This window comes from Sciurus carolinensis, chromosome 16 (assembly GCF_902686445.1).
Source record: "Sciurus carolinensis chromosome 16, mSciCar1.2, whole genome shotgun sequence".
NCBI classification, from domain to species: Eukaryota; Metazoa; Chordata; class Mammalia; order Rodentia; family Sciuridae; genus Sciurus; species Sciurus carolinensis.
This window is the reverse complement of record NC_062228.1, coordinates 60,438,885-60,459,776: the sequence shown is the minus strand read 5'-3', so window position 1 is coordinate 60,459,776 and position 20,892 is coordinate 60,438,885.

Below are 20,892 nucleotides of genomic sequence, written 5' to 3'. Positions count from 1 at the left end.
ATCTAAAAATCATTTCTCCACTTAGAGAACCAGTACACCCTCAAATATCAGGTGTAGAGAGCTCAAAGTTGGGCACCTCACTCATCTTTTGAGACAAGGACTGCCCATACTCCAAATGTAAGTTCTGTTAATGTCCTTCAATACATCTTTACCTAAGCCTTGCTTGTTGAAGTTTCCCTCAATTCTGCAAAAAGTGTTTCAAATCTACATGATTTCCATTTAGTATCCATATCACAGGACTTGCCTGGATGCCTCTAGTGAGGATCAGTAATCCCTTGCAGCTCAACTCATTCCAGGACCTCCCAAAACAAGCAACTTCTCTAGGATCACTGCCCTGTGGTCTCCCTGGCACAGCAACTGTGAGCTGAAAGTTGATGCTGGTCTTCTGGTGACCAAATGAGCCTTTGTGGGGAGTTATGGCCACACCAGAGGAGGAGCCATCTTTCAAGGTGTGCTACAGGAAATGTGGTATCTTCCATGGGACACTTCAACTCTAGAACCTCAGCCACCCAGGTGTTATCAGTAATATGAATAAAAACACCTCCCACAATCACAAAGCCTATTCTTCATACCCACATTCAGATGACCCTCAGCCTGGAAGCTGGAGGTTGATGTCAGTGAATCACACATGATCCTTGGGTCGGGAGTTGAAGCTGCAGCACTGCTGGAGCAGTTGCCAGCCCTGGGCCTCAGAGCTCTGGGGGTGACAGGTCAGCAACCTTGACTCACCTGCCTGTTGTGTTACTGAGGCCCAAATGGCTCATGCTGCTGAGGCCCCTACTTGCTGCCATTCTGAAGCCCACCTGAATACCTCTTTCTGCTACAGCTCTGCTGCTTCTTTTTGGTGGGGACCAGTGACTGGCTGCAATTCTTGGCTGCTGATCTGTGTCAGCTTTTGGTTGCTCTGTGTTGATGCATGTGCTCACAGTGAGACCCAAGAAGATATGCAAAACTTGACTCATGGGATGCTAGACAGCAGGCAGTGCTAAGACCTCGGAAGGTTCCATCTGAAGAAATATGTAGCCTACAGCATAGGATTTGGTTGATCCAGACGGTACAAAGGACAGGAATCAGAAAACAAAGTGGCACAACCAAGCACATAGGTCACAACTGTAATCACAGCAAATTGGTGTACTGAATCCGAAGGATCAAAAATTGAAGGTAACTCTCTACCTCAAAATAAATAATAGAGAGAGTCACAAGATGTGGCAGGATGGTGAAGTAACCAGGGTTCAATAGCAAGGTAAGGGAGTTGGGAGGAAATAAAGTAGTGAGGGAGAGTGAGGAAGGGAAGGATGGAGTGTCTTTAAAGAGAGAGAATTCACTAAAGCACAGAAAGAGGGAGGTAGAACTGCAGCATGAAGGTGGTCACTTTTTGCCCAAGAGTAGATATGGGGAATCTGAAGGATCTATAAACCTTGGGAAAGAGTTCAACTGGAGAGATGGATTTGGAAAATTTAGTAAATAAAAAGAACAGGAGAAGATCACCTTTAGGAAACACATGGATTCAAGGAAGATGAAGACACAGGGCCAGGCTGCAGTCACACTAGATTTAGAGTTTGGAAACTAGGAGAAGTACCCTGTAGGAAACCTGGTTGCTCATGCTGAGAGGAGATGTGGGAACATGGGTGACTGGAACAATCAGCCAGGGGTGAGTCAGACTTGTCCTAGTCACCCTATCCCTGGGACAGACCCTGGGTGCTGACTCTGTTCCTGAAACTCACCTTCTCCCTCCTAGCACCTACTTCAAACCAGCTTTCTCAAATGCTGTCTCACCATCACTAGAAACTCTCTCTGGTTGACACTCTGCCCACTGGTCAAGCCATGACGCCCTGGTCTATTCCCACAGAGAAAGAGCATCACAGGCCCTTGGGGAACATCACATGGGCCAGGGGAGCAGACTGCACTAGCAGGATCTGCAGTCCTCTCTTCATGCTGTTCCTGGACAGGTAGAGTCCTCCTGCTTCAGCTTCCTTCAGCCCTCAACCTGACGCTAATGAAGCATTACCCCACAATTCTGCACTGATGTCACTGGGCTTCAGTCAACAGTCTGCATGGGTCACCTCTTTCTGAATCATGTTCTTTGCAGCTGTACATCAAACTGGCAAAGAGGAAAAGAGAATTCTCAACCTGAGAGGAAAAGCGAGGCTGGAAAAATGTAGAACAGGAAACCTACAGTCTACAACTCCACCATCAATCACAACTGTGCAGTCTGCAACAGTCATTCTGGCAATACATTTTAAGTACCATGGAAAAGGACTCTCAGTTCCACTGCAAGCAGGACACCAGAGAACTTCCAGCCTGACTTCTTGTGCTCACTCAACCCCATTTCCTAAGTACTCACTTAATGTCTTTTTCTTCATTTTCTGGTCCATTGGATGGACCCAGGAGTGCTCTAACACTGAGCGACATCTCCAGCCCTTTGCACTTTTATTTTGAGATAGTGTCTCACTAGTTTGTTGTGGCTGCCTGTGGTGAGCCGCCTCGCCACCATGATAAGATGGCGCTGGTTTCCTGAAGTGCTTTCTAGGTAAACAAGCCCATATTTGGTTGAGCTAACTGTTGCAAATGGGAGCACCTATGAACATAGGCCAAGTGGCAGGAGTAGATTGGCTATTGCAAGAGTATAAAAGTGTGTGAATTCGGCTCAAAAGGGGGAAGAAGAAAAACCATGGTTTTATAATATTAAGGTCCTGATTAAACTGCTGAAGGAAGATTCCTGTGTCGTGCTTTCTTGCGGGCGAGGGACACGACAGCTGCCCCCAAACATAGGTTCCTCCTTTTTCAGCAACCTGAGTGGCTGGGATTACAGGTCACTGTCACCAGGCCTGGCTTCACCACACGTCCAATGGCCCCAGACTCTTTTTCACCTTATGTCTTTCCTCCTCCCTTGGGCAGATTTCATTGTAGAAAATTCCTTCTCCAGGCCTGGCCTTCCCTGGACAACTTGGACACCATCAAAAGCAGCATGGAACTGAAGCTGTGCTAGAAGACAGCAGGGGACTGCAGCTTAGAGTCTGTTCTGGGAATGAAAACAGCTTCACTCATGAGAGTGAGGAGATTTTAAAAGGTGAGAACAGACAGGAAAATAGAAAGCAGATCCTGCCACAAACCTCAAACTGTGGAGAGGCCCAACTCCACGCTCTCCAACTTTCTCATGACATCAAGCAACAAATAATAGAATACTGTTTAAATGCTTTGTGTGTGAACTATGGTCCTGGTGTCATGTGGTGAGGTGGGAAGCAAGATAAAGGGCAGCTGTGACAACCCATCATCTGGTCTTCAGAGACTTGGAGACATCCACAGTTTTATTGATGAAAAAAATTAGCGTGAAACACACACATAACAAGTGACTGAGTGAGTGAGTGAAATTGAGTGTAGCTATAAGGGTTTTGTTGGTGTGCACATTTCAAGCGTGAATGAAGGTGTGAGGTTACTGTGAGATGATAGGAAGGTCTGGGCATGTAAGCATTGAATGTAGGTGCAGCTGCACACTTAAGAGGCCACGTATGCATTGTGTGTGTGTGTGTGTGTGTGTGTGTGTGTGTGTGTGTAAGGCTGTGATGGGCCATACAGCTCTACACCTTAACTTGCAAATTGAGTCTGTACTGAAGTCTAAGCAAACCCAGAGTATTGTTGGTAGGATGAGGTGGAAATGAGAAATCAACTTAATATGTGCTAATTATTATCATAAATCCATAAGATGGAGTCACTGTTTTTTTAATTTTTTTAATTTTTTTGTTCTATTTAGTTGTAGATGACAGTAGAAAGCATTTATATCTTTTGATAGATCAGAGAGAGATGGAGTGTAATCTCTCATATTTCTGATTATATATATTGCAGGGTCACATTGGTCATGCAGTCATACATGTACATGAAGAAATAGTGTCTGTTTCACTCTACTATCATTCCTTACCCCATACTCCTTTCCCTCCCTTCACTCCCCTCTACCCAATATAAAGTAACTCTATCCTCCCTATTCCCCCCTTATTGTTAATTAGCTTCCTCATATCACAGAAAAGGTTTGGCCTTTGGTTTTTTGGGTTTGTCTTATTTCACTGAGCATGATATTCTCTAACTCCATCCATTTACCATCAAATGCCAGCATTTCATTCTTTTTTAAACTCTCTCTACTCCTCTGTCTCTTCCACATGCTGGACATACTCACATGATCCCACTGCTGCCTAGGTCCTGTCAGTGCTGCACAAAATGCAGATGTCCAGGCAAACATGCTCACTTTTCTGTAAGAGATATATCAGCAGTGACCAGAAGCTGGACTGAAGTTAAAAATCTGCCTTAGCCTTGTGTGTTCAGGCCTTTGTCCTTACCTGCTGGGCAGTGGACTCCAGGCCCTTGAAATGTGATGCCTGTGGGAAGTGAGTGTGTTTGCCTGGGCCTTGGCCACCAGACACTCCAATCCTGTGAGCTGCTGGGTTTGGTTTCCTGCAGTAAACACTGGCCTCAGGAAAAGCAGAGGGTAAGCAACTCGATGGACAGTGTGTGACAGGCTCCAGGGGCAGGCTAGGCTCCAAGGCCTAGGTGAGCTGCCCTGGCTGACAGTATCCAGGAAGCAGGGCATCGTGCCCTAGAAAGGGTGGCAGGAATGCTCATATTAGAAGCCACTCCTGGGCAAGCCTCTCACCTTCTTCCCTGGGCTGACTGTAAGCTCTATCCCTTCCCTGTGTTGAGCCACAACCAGGAACCTAATAATTTCTGTCACTTTCATGAGATTCTCTAAAAGTTACTGAACTGAAGGGTGATTCATGGAAACCTCAGGTTTTCAAGTGGGTCAGCAGTGATGGTGAACCTCTTTGGCCTGTGTCCCTCAAAGCTCTCAGATGGCAATGGATACAGGATGGAGGTCAGCACTGCATGAGCAAAGGACTGAGTCTTGGCCATTACGTTTTCTATTTCTTCATTAATTAATTGACCAAGGAATGTGTCTTTTTTCTCAGCAGGTACAACTATAGGTAATTCTGATAACCATCCTTTTGGGTTGAGAAGGAAGCATTGGCTAATGTGATGCTTCATCAAAACGAAAGTTTGCTAACTGATCCACTTAATGTGGGTGCTTTTATTTCTGGAGCACTGTGGGAAACATCTTCCTGCTAGTTTTAGTGTTCTGTTTAGACTTCTACAACTGCTGGGCAATATACCTAAAGTCATTTTCCTAAAATATTCCCATATGATCATTTAGAAAGTAATTTACCTTCCATTACAGAAATAAATAGAATGGCACCTAATGAAAATTTTGACTCTATGATCTTCCTTTTTCTCTCATTAGATATCATTCTGAAATAATTTGAATGATTCTATTTTTTGTTTATATATTTGTTGTTTTTTTTCTGTTTTTGCTGAATACTTTAAAAGGATACCACTGTGGAATGTGAAAATTAAAAATGAGCAACATTTTCATTGATATTTCTTTTTTCTTTTCTTAAAATAATTAATTCATTAAGATGTTGACAATGTGACTAGGCTGCCAAGTGGGGTAGGCATAACCAAGTCATTCAAATAAATCAGTGGGGAATAGAAGGCATTTGTGAAATACATACAGAAACAGTCCAATGAACTCTCACCCATGGTGAGACTTCATATTGGTCAAACAATTCTGGAAAGTCTTCTTGCGGTTCCTCATAAAAACCTAGGTCTGGAACCACATTTGACCCAGTTTTCCCAATCCTTGGTATGTATCCAAAATCAGCAGAATAATCTCCTGCACCACACAAAATGTATAGCAGCTCAATTGAAAACAGGTAAGTTATTGAGCCAACCTAGGGGCCCTTCGACAGATGAATGGATAAAGGAAACATGGCATATATACACAATGGAGCGTGTCTCGGCCATAAAGAAGAATGACTTTATGACATTTGCCAGTAAATGGACCTGGAAAATATCATGCTAAATGAATTATGACCATCCCCCAAACCAAATGTCAAAAGTTTTATCAGATATGTGGAAGCTCACCTATAGTAAGTGTGTGGGTCAAGAAAGAAATTCAGTGGAGTAGACAAAGGAGAATAAAGGGAAGGAAGGGAGGGTGACTGGATAAAAAGGACAGCGGAATGAATCTGAAAAAACTTTTCTATGTACATATAGAAACATACCTCAGTGAAGCTCATATTCTGAACATCCAAAATAAATTACATTAAAAAATAACTATGATAAAAAGCAGAAATAGCAGAGGAAAGGGAGCAGAGTGTGGGGGATGAAAGGGGAAGGGGAAGCACTGGGGACTGAATTAGAAAAAGATATATTGCACAGTTTTATCATTATGTCAAAATGGTTGCTACTCTCATGTATAACTAAAAAGAAACAACTGAAAGAAACCAAGTAAATTCTTGAAAATGGTTAATTAAAAAATATAACACTGGCAGGAGAGGGGTCTCTGGCACTATTATGAGTGTGCCACAAGAGGCAGGGTCTACCTTACTTCAGCCAGAGAGCAACTTTTGCTGAGCACTTGAAGCCCACAAACACCCACCCACAACTCTGTCAGCCCTCATTATGAGCAAGTGGGAAAAGGACGCATCTGGAAATTTTCAGCATTCCACCCTGTGCACCTGCAGACCCAGCAAAAGCCTGAACAATTAAGGAGCCTGAAGAGGATGGTGCTTGACTCAGAGGCCCAGTCTTGCTCTAAGGGCTATCAGCCATGGTCAGTGACTGGACCTGTATTTATTCTTTTGAGTCCACTCTTACTGATTCTTCTGGAGGTTTGTCCCAAGAGTTGCCTGTTAGAGCAACTTAGAATCAACAGTCACATTGCTCTGGTTCCCTAGTTTAGAAAGGAGAGGGATAATTAGAGATTCCTCAATCCATCCTGAGCTCCTCAGGAAAATCAATCTCTGTGCTTTCTGAAAACCCCTGGGCATAGGGATCCTAGGCAGAAAATACAAAGATGGGGACTTTCCCATCAGTACTGAGAAAACCTATATTTTCAGCAGAGAAATACTACAAAATTCAGGAATCTGCATTCCTCCCATGAAAGGCAGAACAAAGAACTTTAGGGTCCTCCAGTGCTAGAACATCAGGGAAATGAATGTCTCAAGCTCAACTGAGGCATTAAGGAGAGTGAAGGGATTCCAGACCAGGCTTCCTGAGGAATAGGTCTTTTAAAAGTCCCTCTCTTCCTGATAGCTGGTCCAGCTAGACTATATCTCCTCCAAACCATACAAACTATCATGACAAGCCCTGGATCCAGCACCACATCATCACCAACAGGCTGGTCTCACAGGCCACCAGGACAGCAACCTGATTACCAGGGATGCCCACAGCCATGCACAGTAGGGCTGGTTCCTCTGTCTTGTCTCTAGTCTAGAGAGACCCAGGGTCAAGAATGTTCCTGAGAATTTTAAACAATTTTACAATAAAGAAGGGACAGTGACTCTCCACCAGGGTTTGCTGGAATATAGGCAGGAGTGCCCCCTAGGGGTAGATCATCCTCCCGAGAAAGATCACTGTGGCCAGCTATAAGGAGCCCACTCACTCCAGGAACTCTTTGTACTTCATGCTCTCCTGCAGGTTTGGAGGTGGAAGTTGACCTGCAGATTGCATGTCGGATGTCTCCCTTCTGCTCTGCCAGCTGCTGCTTATGACCTGCTGATGTCTCTCCAACTGGGCCACTCATGTCAGATGCTGCTGAATTACAGGTGCCAGTCCTTCATGCAGTTGTGGTTAAGCAGCTCATCTTTGGACACCTCTAGGCTATACAGGCTCTTTCAATACTCCATGAAAAATACTGGATAAGGTCTTTGTGTCCATCTGCCTGGGAGGGATTTACAGCACACCCCCTTCCTCCTCACTGAAACCCAGGTCCTTTCAAGGGTTCAGGGCAGGATCCCTGTTCACAAGGCTCACATGGTGGTGCCTCAACCCAGTGGCCCTCAGTAAAAGCTCCAAAACACCCATCCTGTTGGCTACTATCTAACTGAATTTTCCTTCCTAGTGACAAGATCCGTCACCAAGGATGGATGTGATGACACTCTCAGACGTCACAATCAGGATCACTTGTCCTGGGTGTGATCTGCACTCTCCTTACCCCACCCTGCCTGGAGATGAGGCCACAGGGCCACATGATAGGCCTGGATTCAGGTCCAATCCTCTCCCATAGCAGGATGGGAATGGAGCAAGTAGGGAAAAGAAGGCAGAAGTAGTGAGATTTGGGGTCAAGAAGTCAGGAAAGTCTGGAATCCAGTAAGACACAGAGACCCTCTGTAAGTTCCTCATAGGTCACACCTCACTATTTTCTAATTCTTCCACATGAGACCCTGTCAGCCTCCAGAGATCAAGGAAAAGCAACAGCCTCTCCCAGACTCCTCAACACTTATTTTGAAGTTACTAACAAGGAACTCATAATTGCCTGAGTCATTAGCGAGTGAGAAGAAAGTTCTTCAGCAATGTCCTGGGCTCCCCAGGGCCTGCACTGTCATTGCCTGTACAGGTGAAATGACAATTGCAGCCCTGAGGGGAAGTGAGGTCGCAGGAGCACACACCTTTATCTCAGGTGCAGCTGCCCTCTTTTCCCCATGCTGCATGTCCAGACCTCACACCGAGCCTATCTGCTTGCACAGAAGAAACACAGTGAGTCTTTTCAAATCCAGTCTTTTATTTCAGCAGAGTCAGTAAGGAAAGGATGTCTGAGGATGTGCTCGTGTCTGAAGAGGCATTCTGGTATAGAAACAGATTCAGTGGGGAGGTTAGAAAGGAGTGGGAAACTTCTTCACTATGAGCTCAGAGTAAAAAGAGAAGTGTTCCTGACTTGAGGCCAATGCCTCCTGACTTTTAAAGTCACTTAGGGATCATCACTGGGGATGTTGTAGGTGACAAATATCATCAAGGGTGGAATCTGATTTAAAAGGGAATTAAGGACTGTAGCTAGTGACCAGTCTGTTCTTCACAGTACTTTAGAAAATCATAGAATAAATTTTTGAACTGCTATAGTGACTGTGATTATAATGACTTCGTGCCAATAGTAAAGATGAGGATGGAACAGTAAGGATCTCCCCATCCTGTAGAGAATCCAACACCTAGGACTCTTTCTGGGATGAAAGAATTTTTTTTCCAAGTCTACACTACAAACCCCCTCACAGAGACAGAAATTGCATCACCTCCAAATCCTGTGCTGAGATGGCTCTGGTGAGACTTCTCTCCTGCTGAAAACACAAGGAAGGTAACATTACAATGATAAGAACTGGATTGTGGCTGTCAGAAAATCTGGTAATAAGATTTCAACTTCAATCACAAGCTCAGGACATTTTCCTTTGCATTTCAATTTTTTCAATGCAGCAGAATTCACTTGCTCCAGCTTCTACAGACATTTCTTTTATTGAAATATTTTCCAAAAATCCTGTTTTATTACTGACAGTGTCAACAATGTATCTATAGATGCACAGCAGCTTTTAGCATGAAATCATTGATTATTTATATCCTGAATTACTGTCAGTTATTAGTATTTCGTTTATTCATTCTATAGAAACAATGCAATATTTTAAATAATTTCTGTATAGATTTTACTATACTTTTATTCTTGTAATGACAATGCAAAAAAAAAAAAGAAACTCTGGTGATCCACTTTCAAAATACAGTATTAAGCTATAAAAGTAAAGTGACTTGGGATGTAAGCTGGCAGGAAAGCACAGTGAAAAGTCAGAAGCAAAAAACCTAAGAGTGTAAAAATTCACATTAAAAATTCATGTCAAACTGATGTGTTTGTGCTGTGTATTACACATTTCCTTTACTAAAACGACAGATATATTATTACTATAAAAATGCCATTTATTTTAAAGTTTAGTTCAGAAATCAACTGAGATCTGACTTGTATAGTGTGGATGGTGATTCAAGTTAATTTTTCAAAATGACTAGCAAATATCAATTAATTCTGAAATATTATTAAAGGCTAAATTATTTCTATTCAATTGCTCTTACTTCATTGCCTCTCCCAGATTGCAACCACCTGATCTAAAAGGACCATTTTCTTACAAAGCCAACTGTTCTTTCTCCCCAGCAATAAGTGTATATTGAAATCTTTGCAATCCCACAGGTGATAGCAATGAACGTTTCTCTTGGTGTCAAAAATTATTTGAAGATTGGGACTCACTAATGTGCACAGGCTGGATTGTTTTTGGCTCCAGTTACTCTCCTGCCTCAGCCACACAGGTAGCAGGTAGGTAGAAGTGAGTACCACAGTGCTTGGGTACAGCTATTGTTAATGAGTCAATTTGCTCACAGGAAAGCTGCTGCCATAATGTAAAGGACAATGTGCTGAATGACAGAATGGCCTCCAGGAATGTGGCCATAGGACTGATGTTGTTATCACAGGTTGCTGTTGGAACACTGGGAAATTTCTCTCTGCTCTATCATCATTTAGTCCTTTCCTGCAGTGAGAGCACATTGAGGTCCACAGATGTGATTCTCAAGCACCTCATGATAGCCAACTTGTTGGTCATTCTTGCTGGAGGAATTCCCCAGACAATGACAGCTTTTGGATTGAAATATTTCCTCAGCGATATTGGATGCGAACTCATTTTTTATATTCAGCGAGTGGGCAGAAGTCTTTCCATTATCATCATCTGCCTCTTGAGCATCTTCCAGAACATCTCCATCAGCCCCATGAACTCCCATTGGAAGGATCTCAAAGGAAGAATTCCAAAGTACATTGGTTTCTCCATTTCATTCTGTTGGATCCTGTACATAGTGCTAAATTCTATTTTTCCACTCTATGTGTTTGACAAAATGAGTAGTGAAAATACAACAAACAAAAGAGATTTTGGGTACTGCTCTTACATAGGTGGTAACAAGATCGCAGACTCATTATATGCAGCATTGATTGCATTTCCTGAAGTTGTCTTTTCTGTGCTCATAATCTGGTCCAGTGGCTCCATGGTTCTCATTCTGTACAGGCACAAACAGCAGGTTCAGCACATTCGCAGCCTTAAAGAATTCCCCAGATGCTACCCTGAGTCCAGAGCCACCAGGAGAATCCTTGCCCTGGTGTGCACCTTTGTGACTTTCCACACACTCTCTTCCCTATTAAATTTATATATTGCTCTATTTTCTAACTCTGTTGTGTGGATAATGAACACCAATTACCTAATTTCACTCTGTTTTTCCACTGTCAGCCCCTTTCTTCTCATGAGCCATGAATCCACTGAAATCCACTCTATCCAGGATTTCATTTGTCTGCATAAAAAGAAAAAAAATCCTGCAGGTTGATGTCAAAACACCTAATATCCCAACAGATTGGGAGACCAACAGAGAAGGATCAAAAGTGGACGACCAGACTCATCAACATAGACCCTGTCTCAAAAATGAAAAATAAAGCAGGCTGTAGATGAAGCTCAGAGTCAAAGCACTCGTGGGCTTAATTGTCAGTTCAAAAACATAATTAAAAATTGCCTAATTGTATCATAAATACATAAGTTGCACATTTTTTCACAAACATATAAGTGTTTCATTGTTCCACATGTTGAAAACATCATTATAGAAATGGATGGAAGAGTCACTTGGTGTCTATCCCTAAATGCACTGGAGTCCTCAGCTGATTGACTGTGGGACGCACATGGTCTTGTTGCTAAGTATCAAAGCAGGTTGTCCTCACCCATTGCAGAGCATCCTGTGGACAGACATCATACTTCACATTGCTGGAGGCAAATTGAATAGATTAGTTTCCAGTCCTTCCAGGTACATTTCCTAACAACATTTGAACAAACACTACACGACTGGAAAGTTTACCTGAAACAAATGCAATGGAGAAATGAGTGATGGACATTGCTGGAGGATAATTCTCCTTAGAATTATCAGTAAGTTTATAACTTCCAGGGAAGATTTGTTACAAACTCTTCTTTTTTGAGTAGTTGTGAAAACAGTGCTTGGGGAGAGAGATTAAGCATCAACTCCTGGAATAAAGGAGAGAATTGTTTTCTGCACAGTGAAATAAAGATGATGTCTCTCTCAGGGGCAAGGAACAAGGCAGGCGTATTCAGTATTCTCCTTGAAAGTTTCATTGCCTGTGTGCAAGAGTCCTCAGGAGTGACACACACCACTATCCTGTGCAGCATCCACCTGGGCCACTCCACACCACCCAGACTGCACTTGACAAGGGTACAGGGAAGCGGGTGGGAGCACAATGCTCCTGCTGCCTCCTGTGCCACGAGGAAGGAAGTGCCTGGTTCCTCATCCAGGAATCACAGCTCTCCTGCTGGGACCTACGCAACAGTAGCAGTGTAACCAGACACTTTCACAGTTTGGTAAAATATCACACCAGGTATAATAATACATGCAGACATATTGTCACATCCTCGCCTACACTCTTTTTTCCCCCTGTACTGGAGATTGAACCCAGAGGCCCTTAACCACTGAGCCACATCCTTAGGACTTATTTCCATTTTTACTGTGAGACAGGGTCTTGCTGAGTTGCTTAAGGCCATGCCAAGTTGATGAGGCAGACTTTGAACTTGTGATCATCCTTCCTCAGCTTCCCAAGCTTTTGGGATTACAGGCATTCAACCCCACTCCTGGCCTCACCTACAATATTAAAATATAGCATTTACCACTCTCTAAATCAGAATTATGTAGTCAGGCTGTATTGTAGTCTTATAAGAACCCATTCATCTATAAACAGTGAAGTTGCTGGTGGAGGTAGGGGCATGGGAAGGATCAGAGCAGGTTCCACCTGTGGAAAACTGGACTGGATTATGACTGTTTTAATGAGTTCAATGGGGACCATTTACTGTCATCTCAGGGTAGATTCTCCCAGTGCCATGTCTTCCTGAGGACCAGCATGAGAACCAGGCTGCCGGCTCAACTCAGGTCATCCAGAGGCAGTTGAGATACACAGTGAAAACCGCCTACCCTGGGTGACCCTCAGGATCTCCTGGGAGGGCAGAACCACAGGAGTGGACTTTCTGTCCACCTGTCCTATCATCTAAGTTAGAGTTGTCCTAGTAGACAGAGGTCACTCCTGGTGGACAGAGGCCACTCCTTTTGGACAGAGGCCACTCCTGGTAGGCAGAGGCCACTCCTGGTGGACAGAGGCCACTCCTGGTAGACAGAGGCCACTACTGTCTGTACCCCTGCAGTTCTTCCTGGAGACAATATCCTCCTCAACAGGCATTGCCTCTGTGATTAAAGCACCACAGGACGCTGGGCCTGGCAGTCCTGGGGCAGGTGTAGGGATGTCAGGCTTTGGTTTTCTTGTGGGTGGGACCACACATGGTAGTGGGTAACAGGGTTCTGAGGAAAGTGCCTATTTATAGCATCTACTGAGCATGTTTATCATGACTGTGCATGCAGTGCTGTCCAATCCTCTTATTCATCTATTCATGCCCTAATGAGGTTTTCCTCCTTTAGTTGCTTCATGTTCTGAATGATACTGGTGATCAAATAGTAAATACTCCTTGCATTTCCAAGGTAGTAGCCATTTGGTTTGGATGCATTGTATATCTTTACATTGATTCTACAGTTTTAAAAGCAATCTATATTTAAAGAATGATGGAGCACATAGTACAGAGTTCTAAAACACCAATTCTCCCAGCACCCAGTCTCCCTAACTGTAACATTTTGAATATGTGTGATCTGTGTTACAGCTATCAAACCGTATGTAGATTATTATCAGCTAAATCCATTTTTCACTTTGGAGTTCACTCTTTGTTGTACCTGCTCTGGGAATTGGAGAAACGTATCATGTTATGGACCCATCTTTGCTCTATCTTACACAAGTTTTAGCACCCTAATGATCCCCTATGCTGTACCTACCCATCCCTTCCCCTCCACCAGTCCTTTAAACCCACTGACCTTGTCATGGTCTGTCTATTACTGCCCACAGATAAGAGTTCAGCAGTGTGCAGCCTTTCAGGTTGCCTTCTTTCATTTGGGAATATGCATGTTGAGGTTCCTCCATGTGTTTTCCTGGCTTGATGGCTCTTTGCTCCTCAGCACTGAATGATGTCCCACTGTGTGCACAACCACTGTTCCTCACTCCATGCACCTGTTGAGGATCTCCTTGGTGCCTTCTTTTGTTGGACCCTTGTGATAAAGCTGCTATAATCACTGATGTGCATCTATCTGTGTGGACGTACATGTCAAGTTCTGATCAGTACACAGTGTTCTTGCTGGAATAGGATGGAAACTGTGATGGATTATTTAACATCTGCCTGAGACAGAAACAATCCCTTTCTAATACGTCTATAGGCAACTTTCGCATTACCTTGCAAATCCACTGCAACATTTTGAAAATATGCCTTTTGAATGATATCTATACTTACCCATTTTATCATGGCTTGAATTCTCTACCCCACAAAATTTATATCTTGAAGTTCTAAGCCCAACGCCTAAATGTAGAGCAGAATGTGGCCTGATCTGAACATGGGTGGGTGCAGAGGTGATTAGTAAACTGAGGATGACATCAGACTGGTGGTGAGCATCCTCTTCCTTGTGGGCTGATGGCAGACATCTAGATCCCTGTGTCTCCATGATACTCTGCCTCACCTCAGAGACATAGAAGTGGAGGCTTGCAACCATGGATGGAAACCATCAGCCCAAGAAATCTTTCCTACTCTAAAGTTGTTTTTCTCCTGTGTTTGTCACAGAAGGCAAAAAAGAACAAAGACATTGTCCTCACCTTACCCTACATCCATGACTTTCTTCAATATCAATCAAGAGCCATGTGTATTCAATTAACTGCAACCTACTTGCCATGACCTCTTTGCACCCCTTCAAATGTCAGCTACAAACATTTTGTGGCCTCACATACCAAGTACCCCCCAAAATACAAGTGTGTTCCCCTCCACATCTCTATGCCTACACTTTTCTCCTGGGACTTTCACTCTCTTCAGCCTCAATGTCTTCCCAAGCTCACTGCATCCTCACAGTCCCCATGATGTCTCTCTCTCCCAATATTCTCCACACACAGGTTGTGGCTCCTGTCCCCACCCTCTGCTTCTTTCTTGTACTACTAACAACTCCCAGGAGATCTTTTCATCACCAGACACAAGAACACATTTTTTTAGAATTCATTCTTGACACACTTTAGAAGTCTTTGCTGGAGGATGATCATCTCCTTTTCTTATCAACTGATCAAGTCCACATTCAAGCAACATCTCTTTCTGGGCTTTCACACACACGTTTACTACACACATGACAAAATTTCCCAAGGGCATGTTCCAAATAACTAGGGAAAGTCCTGTAAGGTCAGAGACCATGAAATTATTCAAACCTGTCACTTCACAGAGTGCCTGGGAGCGCTGTCAACCCTCACCTCATTCACCTCATTACCCTACTAAGCCATGCCCACTGACCTTTTCCTGGTCTTAAAGAACGTTTCATGTGTGGCCCACCTGACCTCTGCTGTCCTTTGCAGTTCTAAGTAGTGAACATTTCTGCAGTTCTTCTGTTCCCATGTCAGTGTGTTTGTGTTTCCATCAAAATAATCTTTAATTCAAGGAACACCTATGCAACTCCTCCCCTGGTTCCTGCAATCCCTGTGGACATTATCTGCCCAGGAATTTTTCCTACCAATGTGCTTCAGGCACTTGAGCTCATGGTCTCCATACCCAGTATGTCCTTTGTCCCCAGAACTGCTCCACCCAGGACCTGAGACCCCAAATCTCTCATTCCCTAAATTTCTGTGCACACTTTGCCATCCATATCCCCAGTGCACTTAAGACACACCACACCCTGTACCCCAGGTGCCCTCTCCCCATTTGCCATTTCCCTATTACTGTACTTTCTATAGCACCCAGCCACAAGCCCTCTGCTCCCCATCTAATCAATAGGACCTCCATGTGTGCTCCCTGTCACTCATTCTCTATCACACACATTCTCAAACTACCCCACTTGTCAACCCTCTCATCACACCAGTGAATCAACAGTAAACACGAGAGCCTGTTCAAATGATGCAAGTGTGCAATGCTGTTCTGGTGGGCTGTGGGGGGCTGGGAAGGAATGCAAAGGGCACACATGACCACCCTCTTGCTGGCATTCATGGGTCTGGAGAAAATATCACATTGGTCCTCCTCATTCTTTATATGTAGCACATGCTGCTCTGCCACTGAGGCTTATTTTAAAATGAACTTATTTATTTTCTCTTCTCCAACTCCCTCTCCTTAAACTAGGGGAAAAAGAATTACCTATTTCCCACACTAAGCCAATTATCTGTCTCTGACCACAAACCCACCATGGAAACCAAGTGATTCAGACTTCAGAGATGGGCCAGAGGATCTAAGGAATGACTATCTCCCAAATTATGAAGTGAATTAAATCCTCAAACACAGGAACACTGGTTTCAAACATTTATTTAAAAACCTCCTGTTCTCCATTATGGGCAGAAGCCCAGCCTCTGGAATAGGAGACCCTGTCCTTCTCCTTAGCTAGTGAAACAATAAAACTTCATTTTCCTTTTTCTCAAACCACATCCTCATTATTGCATTGGCATTGGTGACAAGGATCAAACTTTTGGTAACAATAAAAACAATTATATATATATATATATATATATATATATATATATATATATATACAACATCTTGATGAACACAGTGAAGGTGACTATGTCAGTGATTGACAGAGTGAAACAGGACAGTTGTGTTGGTGACTGCATTGTGAGTGTGAAGGTGGGTATATGGGAATGAGTATACGCAGCAACATGTGTAAGTATGGTTTAGTATGGGCATGTAGCCTGTGATGAAATATACATAGGAGTGTGTGAATGCAGGGGTTGTGATTGCGGAGGATGCTGTCATTCTTATGGCTCCATCCCTTCCCTTGCAGATGAATGAATAGCAAGAAATTGGCAATCTGCCAATGGATATTGGTAAATCAAAGTGGGAAATGAGTAATCAAGATAATACAGAACAGTGCAAATGAATGTGATGAATGCGTAGAATGGAGTCACGGTTTATTACATCCATCTCTGCCTAGTTTTGACTCTTCCAAATGCTAGGCATACTCACCTGATCCCACAGTTGTCTTCTCAATTGATCTTAAACCTCACAAAAGAATGGATAGTGGACATAGGTCAGTTTTGCAAGAGACAAAGATCTGATTATTGACCATTATAATTTATATTAATACTTTATTACATAGCCATACATAACCCTTTAATTTTTCAGAGTTTATATATTTGCCTCCTAGAAGCCTCACAACAGAAACTTAAATATCATTTCTCAGTGGAATTTGGATTTCAGCTGGGAAGGATAAGTGTGCTAGTATGGATGTGCCTATACAAGATCCTCCTGCTCTGAATACAAAGTGCAGTTACTAGAGGAAAATAGGAGTGCGAATGGTCCATACACCTCACACTATCATTAGAATCCTCAACATGTTCCATCTTTTTACCATTAACCCGTCCATGACTGCGCTGAATACAGGTTGAGGCCCTGTTAAGGTTGAATATGTGATGTTCCCCAAAGGCTCATGAGTGAGACAATGCAAGAATGTCGTTATATGAAATCACAGATTATGAGTTATAAACTGCCAGTAGATTAATGCACTGTTAACAGATTAACTCAGCAGCAAGTACAGGCAGGCCGGGTGTGGCTGAAGGAGGTAGGTCACTGGAGGTGCCTTTCGGGTGTGCAGAGTGCTCTCCCCTCTCTCTCACCTTCCTGGCTATGATGTCTTAAACTTCCTTTGTCTGTCATGCCTTCCTGCCATGATGTTCTGCCTCACCTCAGGCCCAGGACTGTGGGGTGGCTGATGATAGACGAACCCTCTGAAATTGGGAACCAAAATAAACTTTTCCTTCTCTAAGTTGTTCTCCTTGGTTTTTTCATTACAGTGATGCAAAGATGACTAAACTAGGCCCATAGGATTGATTCTGAATCATGTGAGTGTAGCCACTTAGTGCCTGTTCTCTTTAAAAGTGGTTTTGAGACCATTTGAACTTTTAGGTTGAAGCATTTCTCAAAGATGCTGAAAAGCAATTTTATTTGTATCCTCACAGGGTCGTCAGAATGTGCTCACTGACTGCTTCTTCCTCTTCAGTGTCTAGTCATTTTCATAATGCCCAAGAACTCTAGGTGGACAGAAGAGCAAATGAAGTTCCCAAATACACTGGATTTTCCATGGCCTTATCTCCATCCCTGTGTATTTTGGTAAATGACATTTGCCCTATATATATATATATATAATTGTAAAATGCAGGAGCAAAATCTCACTATTTGTTAAAACCATGGAAACAATCATGATATTTTGTGCTGAACAGTATGTTGAAATCACACCTCATTACATGTATTATTGTTTCAATTCTTTAATGACTTGAGTTTGGGTTCCAATCTAGACACTAACTGTGTATATTACTTCCGTGCAGATGTTTTTCCAGGAATGACATTTCCCCTGCTCACTTTTTTGTGATTCATACTCTATTTAATTAAAGAAAGATACAGAAGTCTTAAGTGCACAGTTCGGTGGAATTTCCCAAATGAAACACACTTCAGAGTGTAAAACATTGATCAAACAACAGAAGGTTGTTAGCTTCTTAGATGACTCCTTGTGCTTCCCCCAAGTCAGCAGCCCTCAAGGAGACTCCTCCTGGGTTACTTGTAGGAGTGGTGTTGTTGGGGCTTAGCTTTTTACCATTTGCTCTACCATTTCCACATTGAAGGGCTTATTTCCTGATATGTACTACAAAACATGAATTCATACAGCCAGTTATTTTTTATTTCATTTTCAGTCCATCATATTTGTGTATGTGGTTGGCACTCATTGGGACTGCAGTGTGAATTTCCATAATGTGAAATTCAATTAATTTATTCTTTTTAATATTAATGGATATTTGTGAGTGACCTTCAACTTGAAGCTCTTGTTACTAAAAGGGGCATATAAATTCTGAATTTTGTCTTTCACAATAAATATAGAAATTTCATTTGGGTTATATTCATAGGAGTGGTATTGTTGGCGTGGCAGTTGATATCACTGTAGTTAGTAGAATCTAGTACAGAACAGGAAAAAGCAGTGGATTCAGGACATCCACAGCATTAAAGATTCCCCCAGATCCTACACTGAGACCAGAGCTACCCAAAGCATCTTTGTTCTTGTGGTCACCTTTGTGACCTTCTACACCCTCTTCTCTATATTAAACATCTGCATTACCCTTTATCACAATTGGTAGGTGGTGAAGACCAATGACCTAAATTCAACGTGTTTGTACACTATCAACACCTTTCTCCTTATGAATTATGATTCCATTCTATCCAGGATCTGTATTTAAGGAATATGAAATTCCTAAATTTGAACATAAGTATATGAATTGAATGTTTTGAACAATGTACATATGTTTAGTTATTCTTCATGGTCAAAATACCAATAGAGAAACTTACGTTTGAATCACTTGTCTTTCTGTTATAACCCTAATCAGCACTTGGGTCTTCAGTTGAGCAAGTGTGGGATTTACATGGTTATGGTAAAGGGGAGTAGAGCTGGTTGCCCTCATCCTGAAGAATAGCATTCTGTTGATAGTTATCCTAATACATGTTGCTAAAGGCAAAACAAATGGATTCATTAATAGTCCTTCAATGTCAGTTTAATCACAATTATAAACTATATGGTTGCCATCAGAGCATCCACAGTGCTGTTACATCACAGTGAATATCAGCACCCTATGGAGGCAGGAGGAATTGGAAATGGCCTGCTTCAACTCAAAAAAAAAAAAAAACACATTCATCATTCATGGAGAATTTGGATTCTCTAACCACTTTGGTAGCTTTCTAATAAACTAATTCTTCATCATGTTGCCCTCTCTGACTTGCCTCAGAACTTAATCAGTGTGTGAACACTTGAATTCTTAGAGTACAGATAACATTTGTAAAGATTGCTTTAAAATATGAATTTAAGAAAGTTTCTGAAACTAGAAAACTAGAAAATGGTTCAAAGAAAGTTAGACATATGAACGTATATTTTAGTTTTGGGGAGAATATGTTTTGTATATAAAAACAATATTCTTGTGCTAAAATCAAGAAGAAACAGAGTACAAAACTATAGATAAAAACAAGTTGTAGAATGTCTAATGAGTCACCAAGGTGTGTGGAAGACAAATTCAGAAAAGTATGTGTGTATGATTAAGTTGGCTATAACAAGAACAAAGTTACATAAAGGTTTTTCTAAGGGCCAAAGCATAGGGTCTTGATATGAGACAAAGTGAAAAACATTGATCTGATCTTATCCATTAAGATAATTTATTGTGTCTGTTAGGTTTTACTATTTAGGGAAACTAAATATTAAAGGAATTAGGATTTGTACTTGTTTTAAAGTTTTTAAATGGCTATTTTATAACTCATTAAAGTAACAACTCTTTTTAGGTTATTATAATATTAATTAACCACTAGTATATGTGATTGCATATACATAATACATCTGAAAGCAAATGTTTGTATAAGCCTTGTCTAAATGTTACATATACACACATTGTAAACTCTTTTCAATGTATTACAGATAAATTTTTGTGTTACTCTTTACACTGGAATGGAAATTTGAATTTTTTTTTGGAAGGCAAGACAAACTGCCTGATTTGTTTAAAGGTTCACAAAATGAAACATGAAAACATTTTCCCATATTTTCAAAAAAGGAAGTGAAGAACTCTTATTTTTTCTGTTTGATATAATGTTTTATTAAGTTAACTGATATTCAAATAGACTTAGAAAACAATAATGAGAAAATTGCAGAATGACACTTTTAAAAGTTGATAAAGATCAGCTTCAGAAATAAGACACTTCAAGAGTAGACAAGAGACCAACTTCATCTGAGTTAAAACACTGTCTCTCATCCTCAATGTTGCATGGCTCCAAAGTAGGCAGGTATTAAGCTGATTTAAGTTATGCTACAAAAATTGATTTTTATGGTAAACATTACAATGGTCAGAAAATAAACTGGAGATAAAATAAAAATTTAAATAAAAAT